General features: G+C 34.5%; 1 pseudogene; it reads right to left on the bottom strand.

Annotated features, from left to right (window-relative positions):
* Positions 1-3,035: 3,035 nt before the first annotated feature.
* Positions 3,036-13,043, bottom strand: LOC149150719 (pre-mRNA cleavage factor Im 25 kDa subunit 2-like; annotated as a pseudogene).
* Between the last annotated feature and the right edge of the window lie 1,318 nt (positions 13,044-14,361).

Genomic DNA, 14,361 nt, shown 5'->3' with positions numbered 1-14,361 from the left:
TTTGCACCTTTTAAGATTGATGGGATAATTTAGAGATGGAGTATAATCTAGAGGATAATTTGGAGGATGGAGTATTAGCTTTAGAGAAATTGGATAATCCCAATCTAGAGGAGGATAATTTGTGGGATGGAGTATTGGTTTTAGAATAATTAGAAAATTCCCTTGGATGTTGTTGTTCATAGCTAGTTTTCTGCAAAGACTAAAAGTCAGCAATGCAGATGGGGTTCAAAAGTGCCTTTAGGTACTTCCTTAATTTATTAAGTGATTTTATGATTCTTTCCTAACTTAGGAAAAACACATTGATTTATTATATAATTAATGTTGGCTATTCCACTAATGTTTTTTAATGAAAAGTAAATTTAGTGAGTTTAGTCTAAGTGGGTTAGGATTTAATCAGAAGAAATTTTTGGAAATATACGGTTAAAGATCTATCTCAACAGGAAATTATAAAAAATGTCTAAGGCATAGGTGGAAGACACATCAAATGTTCATGATAACAATTTTCTCAAAGAAGTTAGAGACTCAAAGAACCAATAGAAGACAAATTTGTGCAAAAGTGATGTTTTGGGAGAAGGATTAGAAGGAGATAGGTTAGTGGAGAGACTGAGAATTTTAAAGGATGATACTTGTGAATAAAGTTGAGATTTCCAACTAGGCTTGCATATGGGTAAAAGGATAATTTCCTCGAGTGTGCAAGGGGTCAAAAATTGCAAGGAAGAGAGGGCCTATTCGAAGATGGAGAAGCAAATATTTCCCAAGCCTAAGAATTTCTACTGGGCCAAATTCTTAAGGAGGCCAAAACTTTGGGGTGGAAAATCAATGTTATATTTAGCGATATTTTTTTGTGTATTCTATGAGGGTAATGTTCCCTATTAAGGGAACACTAATTTTCCTAACTAATAAAAGAGTTAAGGAGAATTTTGAGGTTCAATTCCTATTATGTTTTGTGAGTGATTTTCTATTTTAATATATATTGCAAATTGTTTAATTTAAATGTGGGTATATTTTTATTCAACTGTTTTGAGAAAAATAATTTATTGAGTGAATGTAATTTTCTTGGTATAAAATAAGTTATTGAAAATATTAAATAAAATATCATATTGGAAAACAATGGATGATGAAAAACATGTTGAGATGCCACCGATCCGCCAGCATGGTCCCCATGTCCAAGAATCTAGCTACAACACTAGGACTACTAATTTCATGAACTTAGCACAAGACAATTTATTTACATAAATGCATAACCAAGTTCTTAACATAATTATTCAATAGAAGAAAAATTGCAAACAATCTCAATGGCATCAATAGAATCAATTATTCATTAAATCATAACTTACTTTGGCTCTCCTCTTGAGATAATCGTCCAACTCAGAAATTTACCACTACAACATATCCTAGATTTGATCCATCAAACCCTAAATTTGTTCTTCATCTTCTTTGTTGTTATGAATCTCCTATGCTACACTTGTGTACCTTCCTAATAGTTGACACACTAGAATGGAAGGCCTTCTCCACTCACCCCTAAGATGATTCTCTCAATGTCATGTTTTGTTGTATAGTGTGTCATCCTAGTCTCTTTAGCATTGCTTTTATAACTTCTCATTGAGCTAAATTCGTATCCCTAATCCTCAAAGTGAGTGATTGTCTAAATTAGATCTAGCCTCGCTAGAGATCAACAATCAAAATTAAAATATAATTACTAGTAATAGATACTCTAAAGTAATACATTCATATTTTAAATTATTGAGAATACCATAGCCTAGTCTCTAGAGATCAACAATGAAAATTAAAACATAATTTCTAGTAGTAATAGATACTCTAAAGTAATACATTCATATTTTAAATTATTCACAATACCATGGTATACATAGTAGAACACCAAGTTTCAAAATATGCCAGACTAATATGGAGATGCCAGACTGATCCTGTGAAGTTCAAAAATAGAAGATAGCATTTGATCAACTTACAAATCAAAGTCAACTTGCAGTTTTTCAATTATATTAAAAGACTCCTGCATAATCTTTGAAAGCTCGTACAGCTATAAAATCGTTGCAGCGAATGCTATAAGCTCCGACCAACAATCTAATCGCATGCTACACAAATTTTGAAGTGTCCAACTGCGGATTCCATGTGAACTGCCTAAAATGCAAATATTACGAGGACGCTTCAAGAAGTTTAATAAAGGAACCCATACTCCAATTTTGAAGTAGTTATCTAAAACAAAATATGCTTTGAACAAACTGAATAATTGAACCCATCCAACAAAATAGCTTTACATTTTTTCTACCAACAGAAGCATACAAATCAACAGTAGCTAAGGTGTCAAAATGAATTATTTTGAAGCCAAATTATAAACATGGAGATACTTTTCCTAAATTCTTATGTATGATGAATTTTTATTGCGAGAGCCAAACAAGCGGAAAGGAAAGTAGCCAATAACAACATACCATTACACTTCCATTTGTTACAGATAATGTTCTCGCCTTTATTATGTACTTAATATTTAAACATTGGTCCACTAGATCTCTCTGGTAAGAGCCACAGTGAACAAAAAAAAAGAGATGTGAGCTTTATAACCTTGAATAAGCCCCTAAAATTTCCCATGTTCCTAGTATATGATGAAAATTTATGGCAATAGCGAAACAAGCATTGGAAACAAGCATGGGGAAGGTAGCCAATAGCAAATACCATTACACTTCCATCTGTGACAAATAATGTCCTCACCTTTATACTGTATACTGTGTTATAATGTTTAAACATTGCTCCACTAGAAATCTCACTTGTAAGAGCTATAATGAATAACAAAAGTGAAATTTATAACATTGAAGAAGCAGAACACGGTCCAAAATTAACAATGCTGATGGCCATAAGTTATAAATAATACGAAGGCAAAACCTTACGTTCCCAACGAGTTTCAAAGGTCCCGGCTCTATCGGTGTCACAAGTTTTTTTGACACTTTGTAATTCAACCAGATTACAAAGTCTGTTTTCCGTCAACAAAGCAGTCCTCAATAATTTATTGACAGAACCAGCCCTCATTGGAGTTCATCGCTAACCATGTTAAACGTGAACCTTGACAACTGCAGCGGAATAGTCGAGATAACCGCACCGTAATCCTGCAAGAAGGTACTGTAGCATTAGTATTTCTATTACGAACTAAAAGGTAGAAATGTAAGCTTTAGATGGCCAACTTGCAAGTATCCCAATTTTGTTTCATTCCACAACAATGAACACACTGTAAGAATTGTACACATTGTAAGAATTGAAGACCTTGTAAGCATTCATATTTGGGCGCCGATTATGACCAAGCGATGTACCTGCACATTATCGTAGAGCAGAAACAGTGGAACAGCGACCAGATTCAGATTTCTGGGGACTGCAAAATATTCTTTTTCCGGTAGATGAACAAGGAAAAGCTTCTTGCATTCCTGCAGGAAAGGTGATTCAACAAATTTGACATGAACGCTGTAAAGTGCAAGGCAGTAGTGAACGAGATAATAATTCACTTGAAACATTTCCTTACCTTTGGTTTTGTAATGTGTGGTGGACAATAAGGATACATCACTGTCTCAAAATTAGGTCTCCACCATACAACACACGGTCCAATCTGTCATGAAAATAATTTGTTCTTGACTTGTCCTCTCTAGATAAGGAAGAGGTAGAAAAATTGCTTATATGAATGAAATAACCAAAAAAAACCACTACCCATGCATAGTGCAAATGGTGCATAGAAATGATTCCATCACTAAACAAAAAAAAATGTCAAGAGTAACTGAAAAAAAGGAAAGACCATAAATTATTTCAAAAATTATTTCAACCTCACATAGTAAACATATAATTACTACACAACAACAATACACATTTTCCTCTCTAATACCGCTGATTTCCCACAGCCCAGACCAGCCCCCGGCTCCCCAAATATATAAATAAGTAAACAAACCTCCAGGAGAAGCACAAGGTCTCTCACATTTGTGGATAACTTCCCTATTAAATCAGTAAGTTTAGACTAGTGTACTTAACTCAAGAAGATTTGAAGGATACAATGGTAGATGAACCATTGTTTGGTTCGACTTAGAAAGAACATATTACTAAGTTTAAAATCTCCAACTTATAGCAAGTCTATTCTTATAATACCTATGTCCATATAAAACCCTATTGCAATATTTATAGGCGTTGCTGTTACATTTTATTCATACCAGTCATTTGATAATGTTGCACAAGCATGCAAATTTATCATGCGTTAAACATAGAAGTCACCAGTGTTTCGTTCAAGTTAGGAAGAACGTATTACTAAGTTTTCATGTTGAATGCATGGAAAAAATAAATCACCTACCCATGAACTGCATTCCGAGGAAAATGTAAGCATCCTTCGCAAATGAGAAACATAAACTGCACCACGTAAGCAAGTGGCACAAACTTTGTAGGTTCATATCATACCTGCCACTCTTATTGAAGAGTACTTGAATCTACAGAAAGTTTGCTCGAAAGTTTGCGCTTCCAGCCTTCAATTTGAATTCCAAACCGACCATCTCAACTCAATGATGAGATGAAAAAAATTCAAAATTTAAATTTTATAGTTTGTTTAGAAAAGGAAAGCAAGTTTGTTTCACAATTTCATTTCAATTTTTATTCCAAAAACAATAAGTCTGTTAGCTAAGGCTATTACCATTTTCACCAGGCTTTAAGCGTCCTCCAGGAAGCTTATAGAAGGTTACTATTTTCAGTAATAGTATATGCGGATGGTTCTGCTGATGTAACTGCTTTCAATAAATCACGACTAGTAAAATCCGTACAGATAAAACCTCATAAATATTGGCATCACCTAATTTCATATGGTCGATTGATTCCCTTACAAAATCTGGACCATATAGTTAGTGATAAGATTGATGCTAATTACGTGCAATCAAGACACATAAATGATCACTTACCCTAGACCACTTCTATGAAAGGCACAATTTTATTTCATCGATTTAGAGTATAAGTGTCATATCTAATACATTTTTTTTCTAGAGGGTCCATGGTGTAGGAAGATACCAGCTATAAAAAACAAATCTCATCACCGACTCAGTTTTCTAAAATTTTACTGTTTGAAATCCATTTACAAAAAGCCAGTGTTCTTTCTTTTAAATCAGTATGCATCAGGAAAATGCCTGCTGATCGCAAATATTAAAGAAAAAGATAAAGCAAATGACGGAGGTGGCTCTGCAACAAATCAGACAGAACCATCCATGGCCCAGCGTGCGAAGGTTGTGCTGTAGTAAATACCTACGGTCTCGGATTAATCATTAACGAAGAGATATCTGAATGAAAAGATTGTCTTTTTGTGAGAAGGCACATGACAAAAAGAAACATGCTTAGGTATTTATTTGGCACCTCATTGCAATTCTATTATCTTCTATTATCTTTCATATATTTCAGTCAATATAATGTTGTAATCTAGATATATTTTTTAATTTTTTTTTTTTCAAAAAGGAAAAAAAAAACATTTTATTAGTATAAATAGAGATTTACATAATTATGGATATAGCATAGCATATGTGGTTGAATAAATTTGAAAATAAATATGACTTGGGGGCACACATGCTTGTTATAAAACTAGCTTTAAGAAAGATAGAAAAGATAGATCAACGCCTTAGAATTCAGCCTCTTCGAGGGGACAACCTCCTTTACATTACATAAATGAACACTTCTTGGATGATTCAAATGATGAAACCTCCCTGCTATATATAGGAGTCTAAGGAGTCACAATATAACCTAGCCGACCTAACAATAATAATATAAAGCCACAAAAATAATAATAATCGAGGGATTCTATGGGGCACAGTAATAACAATATGGGAATAATAGGGCACAACAATATTAATAAGGGGTACAACTACAAAAGTAATGGGGTAATCACTAGTATTATAGGGACCCAACATGCCCCTCTCATTCAAAAAAGTGTTGTCCTCAACGCTTGAAAAGTTCTGGATGCTTTTGTATAAAATTCTCATCCTCCCGTGTGGAATCTTACGCGGATAAGTTCTTCCACTTGATAAGATACTCCGAAATTGATCGATTTCGTAGCTGTCGAGTTCTTGTTTCTGTGAATGCTTCCGGTTCCAATATAATTTTTCCTTCCTCGTCAAGTTCTAGCAATATTGTTTGAACTGGGAGCTTGTCACCTATAACCTTTTTAAACATGAAACATGGAAAACTGGGTGCAATCGAGAAGCTGCAGGAAGCTCTAAGTTGTATGCCATAGTACCAATCTTTTGCAACACCTTATATGGACCATAATACTTTGGTGATAATTTATTATCCTTCGTAGCTTGCTGGAGGGACATTTGCTTATATGGTTGTAGCCATAGGAATACCCAATCACCTATATCAAAACTTCTTTTGCTACGATGTTGATATGCCTGTTGTTTCATTCTATTCTGTGCCAAAACGAGGTTATCCTTTAAGAGTTGGAGGACTTGTTGTTGATGTTCAATGTGATGTTCCACTGCTTGAACCTTAGAATTTTCTCTTAAATATGATGTGATGGATGGTGGCTGATAACCAAAAAGTGCCATAAACGGGGTCATTTTTGTTGTTGTATGGAAGGAAGTGTTATAACACCATTCAGCCAGAGCCAACCATTTGACCCATTGTGTCTGTTTATCAGATATAAAGCAACAAAGATATCATTCCAAACATTTATTTACTATCTCAGTTTGCCCATCAGATTGAGGATGATAAGATGAGCTATGAGCTAACTGATGTTGGGCCGTTAATATGCCATTATTATTATTACTTTTGAGCACTTATTCCACCCATTTCTACTATTCTTCATCATGTCATTTATTATAATTTATTATATAAATCCATTTTATGATGATTTATGCTTCTATGGATGAATATTATTTATTCTCCTTTATTTCTAATAAATTGATGATTATGCATGATTTTATCAATGATAGTTTTAATAAATCAGTTGTAACATTATTCACCATTTTTAGCCTCCAAGATAATTTCCGGATTGAAGATTTGATCATTAAAAGTGCCAACTCAGAAATTCGCTGGAATAAGAAGTGACGGTTTTGTGGTTGAGATTCTGAGCAAATGAAGCAGAATCTGGAAAATCCGGAACATGGGTTTTGTCCAGAAAAGATCGAATTAACTTTAAAGAGGAACGGTTTGCCAAAATTCGGCTTTTGCTGAGATAAACGCAGGGTTCTTTGAGAACGATTTTCTCAGATTCGTTGTGGAGTCGTTTTCCAAATCTCAGCTGCAAAATCCAAATTCGTCTTGCTCTTGTTGAAATCTGGATGGAAATATATCTTCTTATTTATCAATTGGTTGGAAACAATCCAATTTTGTAATAGAAATCATGCTGTACTTATCTTTATTGTAACTGCTCTCTGATCTCTCTTTATTTAAATCAAAACAGAGATCAGAGATGGGATGATTTTGGGGTGATTTCAGAGGGATTCGAATGATCGAATTGAGGATGAATTAGAGGTTCAGAATTGAGGATGGCAGAGAGAATGGATAATGGCTGAGAGATTGAGATATTTCTTTTTGTAATCCACTGTAACTCTGCTTTGATATTTTAATATAAATCTAGTTGCCATTCCATCTTTGATCCCGAAGTAACCCAGCAGCATCCACTGGCGGCTAAGAGCCCAGCCTCTGGTGGAGTATGCTGCTGCTGTATTATATCTTTATGCTTCATGTGTGGTTTGATTTCTTTCTTTTACTCTGTTCAGTAATCTGACACACTTTACTGTTTTACATATCAACGCTATTAGATATACTTGATTGGATACTATCGTTATCTGCAACAGGAATGCTATGTTATCATTTTAACTTTGTATCGCATTGTTGTTCCTGTTGATAATTGATATAACATTGCTGTTTCTTACAGATTGTCATTCGATTACAGATTAACCGCGCTGTATGTTCCTAAATCGGTACAATTGTATGATGTATTCTTAAATTGTGACTGTTGTTTATTCGCGATTGCTCTTCCGTTACAATTGATGTTACTTTATAACTGTGATTCATGCATATTGTATCGAAGCTCGAATTACTGTACCTTTTAATGATAAGTGTGCTGCGTGCTTGATTTGGATTGTTGTACATTCATATTTAGTTGCTGTTCCATTTCAATTGCTGGTCTATTTCAAGATTGTTGATTTGTTGTTTCATTTACTTGCCATTTCTTAAGGACAGACTCAGGCTGTAGTGAGTGTCAGCTTCTGCTATTTGGCTCCATGACCTCTGATTTGCTCCCATCAGTTATGAAAGGGATAGGTTATTGCCACCAAACCCTTGGCTGATGTGTTGTTTTATTTCATCGTTATTTCCTTTACTTACCATTTCATTTATATTCATCAAGGACGATCTCAGGCTATAGTTAGCCCCAGCATCTGCTACCTAGCTCCCAGACCTCGGATTTGTTCTCATCAGTTATGAAAAGGATGGGTTATTGCTACCGAACCTTTGACTGGTGCAATGCTTGGTGTGATTTAGCCTTTTCAAGTAGTTAAGTTATAGACATGCAGCCATTTACTTTTGTAGCTCTTAAGCACTATACTACAAAACATTACTCTTGAGTAAATAGCCGCCTCAGACTGAGTACACTCTTGAAATAAAAATTCGTCCCTGGGTTGATAATTAATGTGAAGGTAATTAGGAGTTAAAAAGACACCTTTTTATCACTCCACATTTTGGCGCTGTTGCCGGGGAGAGTTTAGCCATTTCTAAAGAGTAGTGTGAATCTGATGAGTGCCTGCTAGGAAAGAGTTGGATCTTAAAAACGGAAGGTAAGAACCTGCGTGCGGAGCATGTAAAAGCCCTGCTCCACTGTCCGCTTTCCTAACAGATTTGTTGTTGCTTTGTTGTGTAGAAATAGATGTTTGAATTTTTGTGTGAATGACTAGGAAAAAATAGAAATTTTGAGAAATAAATCACATGATTTCACTCAAGTGGTGATGTAAGAACCACCCATTTCACTAACTAATTGACAGGAACATTGGAAGAAGGAGCTTCAAAGGAACACATGAAGAACATCTTCTGTTATGGTAAGAAACTGCCCAACATTTTTTTTGAATTTCCTGCTCAACTAATTCCACACCCTCACCACAATAAACCAGTACAACATGCTTACAATGTTGGACTGCCAAATTTACCCAACCTTCCCACCCATTCTATCTCACATGTTCCATTAGAGAAAATTGACAATGAGATTCAAAATGTTTTAAATTCAAAAATTGTAGAAGCTATGGAAGAAAATGAGGTTTCTTGTAGGTTGCACCAACAAACCATTTTAAAAGCTTAAGAACTTCATGGTATGATGGGAAATCAAGAAAGTAACGGATATATTGAAGATTGGTTTCACTCCATCACGTGTTTGCATCATCACTCCATACTTCAACAATTTTTGATACCATCTTTTCAAGGGAAGTTGGCTTCTCATACCCTAATTTTTATCAACATGCATTTTTCAAATTTGGGTATCTGCATACGTCAAGCCTTAATTATAAAATGGTTCCACTGGAAGTACTATTATACATAAACATATTCGATTCTCAAAGAAGAGTAGGATAGTGGATAAAATAAAATAAATAAACAAATAAAACAAACACATCTTTTTTTTTTTTTTTGTAAAGTTAGTTGTTTTTTGTTGCAACATGCTATGGAAATCAACATCGATGATAATTTTTTTTAAATTTATTTTTGTATGTAGATGACTTATAATGAAAATAATAGTTCTACAAACACTTATATTCATTTTTATCATCAATATGAAAAAATGGTTAAATATCATTTTTTTGGCTTTCGAGCTTTATGAGATTTCAGGAAAAACAGTCAGGACAGTCATGTTCTGAGGGACCAAAACTGAATATTTTTAAAACCTGTTTCTACCCTAGGTGGCCCTTGATGTCTACTTTCTAACTCAATTTGAACCACTCAATTTGGATTTGAAACGAAAAAGTTAGAAACAAAACATTGATAGGGTGTCTAGCGGGCAGCTCAGGAACAGAGTTGGGACAGTCAGGTTTTGGAGGCATAAATGTTTGAAATTTTAAAACCTGTTACTATGGTAGATTCCCCTATGAATCTAGTTTACAATACAATTGGAATCACTCATTTTTGATATCGTATGGGGAAGTTATGATCAAAATACTGATTGTCTATAGTAAATCAACACCCTTAAAACTATGTCTTTCTGGTTGTTCCTTTCAGTATTTGACCTATCAATTCTTCTTTTCTTCAAAACCTGTTTCTATTAGAAATAAATAAATGAATCTACTTTCATTTCCAATTTGAATCATTTGAATCCGACATCAAACGAAGAATCTATGCTTGAAATATCAATCATTGGTCTAGATTGGGTAATCGAAAATGACTCTATTATGCAGGCTGTTCTAGACAAATTTGACATATCATAGCATTTAATTTTTAAAAACTATTGCTACTGGAGATAACCCTTTGAATTAACTCTCATTTTGCTTTGGAATCACTCAATTTCGATGAAAAACAAAGAAGTTGTGATTAAAACACTGCAGGTTAGCATGATTGGCCACTGCTCTCCCGCAAGTGATAGATAAATTTTACTTTGTTATTTTTTCAATGGATTTGTTATACAGGTAACTACTTGTTGTTTTTTACATAATTCTTGGATTAGGGGAGCCCGATCACCTCTCTTTCTCCATGATTTAATGTTTTATTGCAGGTAGACACTCGTTTTTTGCAGGTCCTGGGAAAATAAACAAGGTCAATTTATGGACGAGTGATTTTTCAAAGAAATTTTTATAAAACAAAGGAATTTTATCCAAGTCATTACCCAACAGATTCATAATAGAACAAATGAAGAATTGATTTCAATTTGAAGATTCATGTCTTATCACTGCTGCCAAAACACTTTTCAAAGAGATCATTTTTTTGACATAACATCATAGCTGTTGTAACTTAATTTAGTTATTTACATATTGTTTTTTAAATGAAACGTTGTTTTTTTTATGATATTTCTTATATTTTGTGTTTCAGGTGTTGCTTCATTCAAACTGTGACCCATCCTCAGCATCAATACAGTGAACAACTAATTCATTCTTTGCGTGCTTGCATTTCATGCTTGTGCATTTTGCTGTTATTTTTCTGAAGGGACAGCGTTTCTGTGCACTTTTGTCGTTTCTGCTGTTCTTTTTTCAAAGGGACAACAATTTCATCTTACTGTTCCTTTTCCAAAGGAACAACACCTTTTTGGTCAGCAATTCATTTTGTTGTTCCTTTTTCACGGTCCATTTTGCCGTTCCTTTTCCACGACTCATTTTGCTGTTCCTTTTTCACTTTTTGTTATTCCTTTCCGAATGGAACAGCACTTCTGCACTTTCACTTTTTGCTGTTCATTTCCAAATGGAATAACATTTTTACACTTTCACGTTTTGCTGTTTCTTTCCGAATGGAACAACACTTCTACACTTTCACTTTTTGCTGTTCCTTTCTGAATGAAACAACACTTTTACACTTTCACATTTTGTTGTTCCTTTCCGAATGGAACAACACTTCTGCACTTTCACTTTTTGTTGTTCCTTTCCGAATGGAACAACACTTCTACACTTTCACGTTTTGTTGTTCCTTTCCGAATGGAACAACACTTCTGCACTTTCACTTTTTGTTGTTCCTTTCCGAATGGAACAACGCTTCTACACTTTCACATTTTACTGTTCCTTTCTGAATGGAACAACACTTTTGCACTTTCACGATTTGTTGTTCCTTTCCGAATGGAACAACACTTCTGCACTTTTCATTTTTGCTGTTCCTTTTCCAAAGGAACGGCACTTGTGTTTTTGTTGTTCCTTTTCCAAAGGAACGACACTTGCGTTTTTGCTGTTCCTTTTCCAAAGGAACGACACTTTTAGTTTTTGCTGTTCATTTTTCCAAAGGAACGACATTTTCATTTTCACACTTTTTTTGTGTGTATTTTTGTTTTTTTTTTGTGCATTTCCATTAAGGAACACCACTTTTTGAGTGTTTTTGTTGTTCATTCAAAAGAGCAACACTTTGGGATTATTTTCGAGAGCAACCCTTCCTTCCTCTTGTGGGATTATTCCTAATTCATCTCAACCACATTTTAACTGATTCCATTTTATGGCATGAAGTACACTACTTTTATGAGGACAAGAATTATGGATTCTTTTGAAGCGAGTTAATATCATTCACGTTATGATCTTTAACAGGACAACTCCTTGATAATAGATTTTTTTTTCAAAAGGGACACAATTATTTATATATTACTTTACTGCATTGTTTTCTGTTGTACATGATACTGATTGATCATCTTAATACCATGCTGGTTCCATCCTCCCTGGTTATAATCTTCTCTATCTGTAATAAATGAGATTATGGGTATATTTTTTTCTATTGACATGTTCAACTTCTTCCACCATCCCTGCTCTTAAGGAGTACTGAGCCTCCCTCTTTTTATCATAAAAATATGTAATAACAACAAAATTTTGTTCGCAGATGGAGGATAGGGGGTCTCATTACGAGCCAGCCTACCATGTTCATAAGGTTGTAAGAAAGTAACATTCCCATTATGGCCACCACACCAGGGTTATGATCCATTGGATAGCCAAATTATCCTTGGAACAGGAGGTCTCATCACGAGCCGACCTGATCACTATTGCTACATCCCAGTGAATGGCAGTGTGATTATCTGGTTACCATGCCAGCACATTGATCTCTTCTATAGAACAACACTGTAACTCTCCATTTATAAATTGAGGATCCTAGCTCATATGGGTTAAAAAGCAACCCTGCCGAGGCTATGGACGCCTGCTGGCAGCAGCGGCTCTGCTTATGGTATTGAAGTTATATCTTGTCGTCAATTATTATTATAATACCCTTTTCTTATTTTTCTTTTTATCAGAGAAGTTATTTCCTTAACTTTTTCCCTGTTTTGAACCTTTATGCATGAGAAATTGTTTTACGATCAATCGCATCATTTTCAGCTATCATACTATCAGTAAAGCATCTTATTGGCATATTGTTGTTCTTTTTCTCTTTTTCATCACTTATCATCAATTCAAAGCGTCCTATCTCTTATTCATAACTATCTTTACACACTCTGCTCTCATTATAACCATAACTCTCGTCGTCCTATTATTGATATGTGTACTCTACTGCTGTATTGTTCATTCCCTTGCCTTGCCATCAGCACAACACCTCTCATATGATTTATGGTCATGGAATTCATTTTCCAATTGGAAGGGGGAATGTATGCATTATGGGATTGCATGCTATATGATTACTGCACTCTGCCATCACTTGTTGATTTGCCAAAATATTAGTATTGCATGTATACATAAGTTTTTCTGATTGAAATTTTTGCATGCATCTTATCTATTGCTTACACTATGGGTTCCAGAACATTGTATGCAAAATAGTGATTTGTTTGCAGGAAAACAACAAGTATGGGCATAATTCTATTCATAGCATGACCACACTATTGCACATAACAAAAGAGGCTCGAGCAACTCGTGAACGTGAACAATTCTTCAGACATGATGTGCTTACCTGGATTCCACCTTTTGCATCACTTTCAGTGCCAACTCTGCCTACATCAGCTTCAACAACTGCCAGTCCATATATGTCATTCCACATCTTTGGTGGTAAAACTTGAGGTAAAATCACATAATTTTCTGATTTATTACGAATTTAGGAGAATTTCATAAAAATCCATTTTGAGCATTATTTATCATCCTTCACTCCACATATGTACCACTTCCCATTTTTCACCGACATATCATCTTTCAATTTGGGGGAGTGTTGCTTTCATTCATTTCTTTCTTATGACAATGTCATTCATATTCTTTATCATCCATTGCTATTCTTATTCATTCTCAACACCTCCCTTATTCCATGTTGTTTTACACCAAACATAGAATTCAACAGATAGTAGCAACCACCTCTATTTGTTTTCTAGCATTGCATGAGGGCATGCTAATTTTTCAAAGAGGGGGAGGAATTTCTACGCATGATGGATGTTTTCTATTTTATTTCTCATTTAAGGCATACAATTTCGGTGTAGAAATTGATTTCCATAATATTTTTAAAACTATGAACTCAATTCTTGTGATCTCTAGGAAACACAGATGTACTATTAAAATACACATACCTAGATAATTTCAAGATAAACTGGTTCATAAAATTTCGGAAATCATGCACTCTCACCTACAGCCATTTTGTTTATATCTCATGATCCGTGCATCAAAACAGTCTGATTTTTTGGATCATAAAGGAATTCATATATTATAAATTTACTTGCCAAATTTCAACAAAAGCTGGTTTGTACTTTTTGAGAAAATGGTTAATGAAGTTTGTTGTTAC

Source organism: Pinus tabuliformis, chromosome 9 (genome assembly GCF_031772625.1).
Source record: "Pinus tabuliformis cultivar Carrire ecotype Pingquan chromosome 9, CPIR1, whole genome shotgun sequence".
NCBI classification, from domain to species: domain Eukaryota; kingdom Viridiplantae; phylum Streptophyta; class Pinopsida; order Pinales; family Pinaceae; genus Pinus; species Pinus tabuliformis.
The sequence above is the reverse complement of the archived record's forward strand: the minus strand, read 5'-3'. Positions and strand labels throughout refer to the sequence as shown.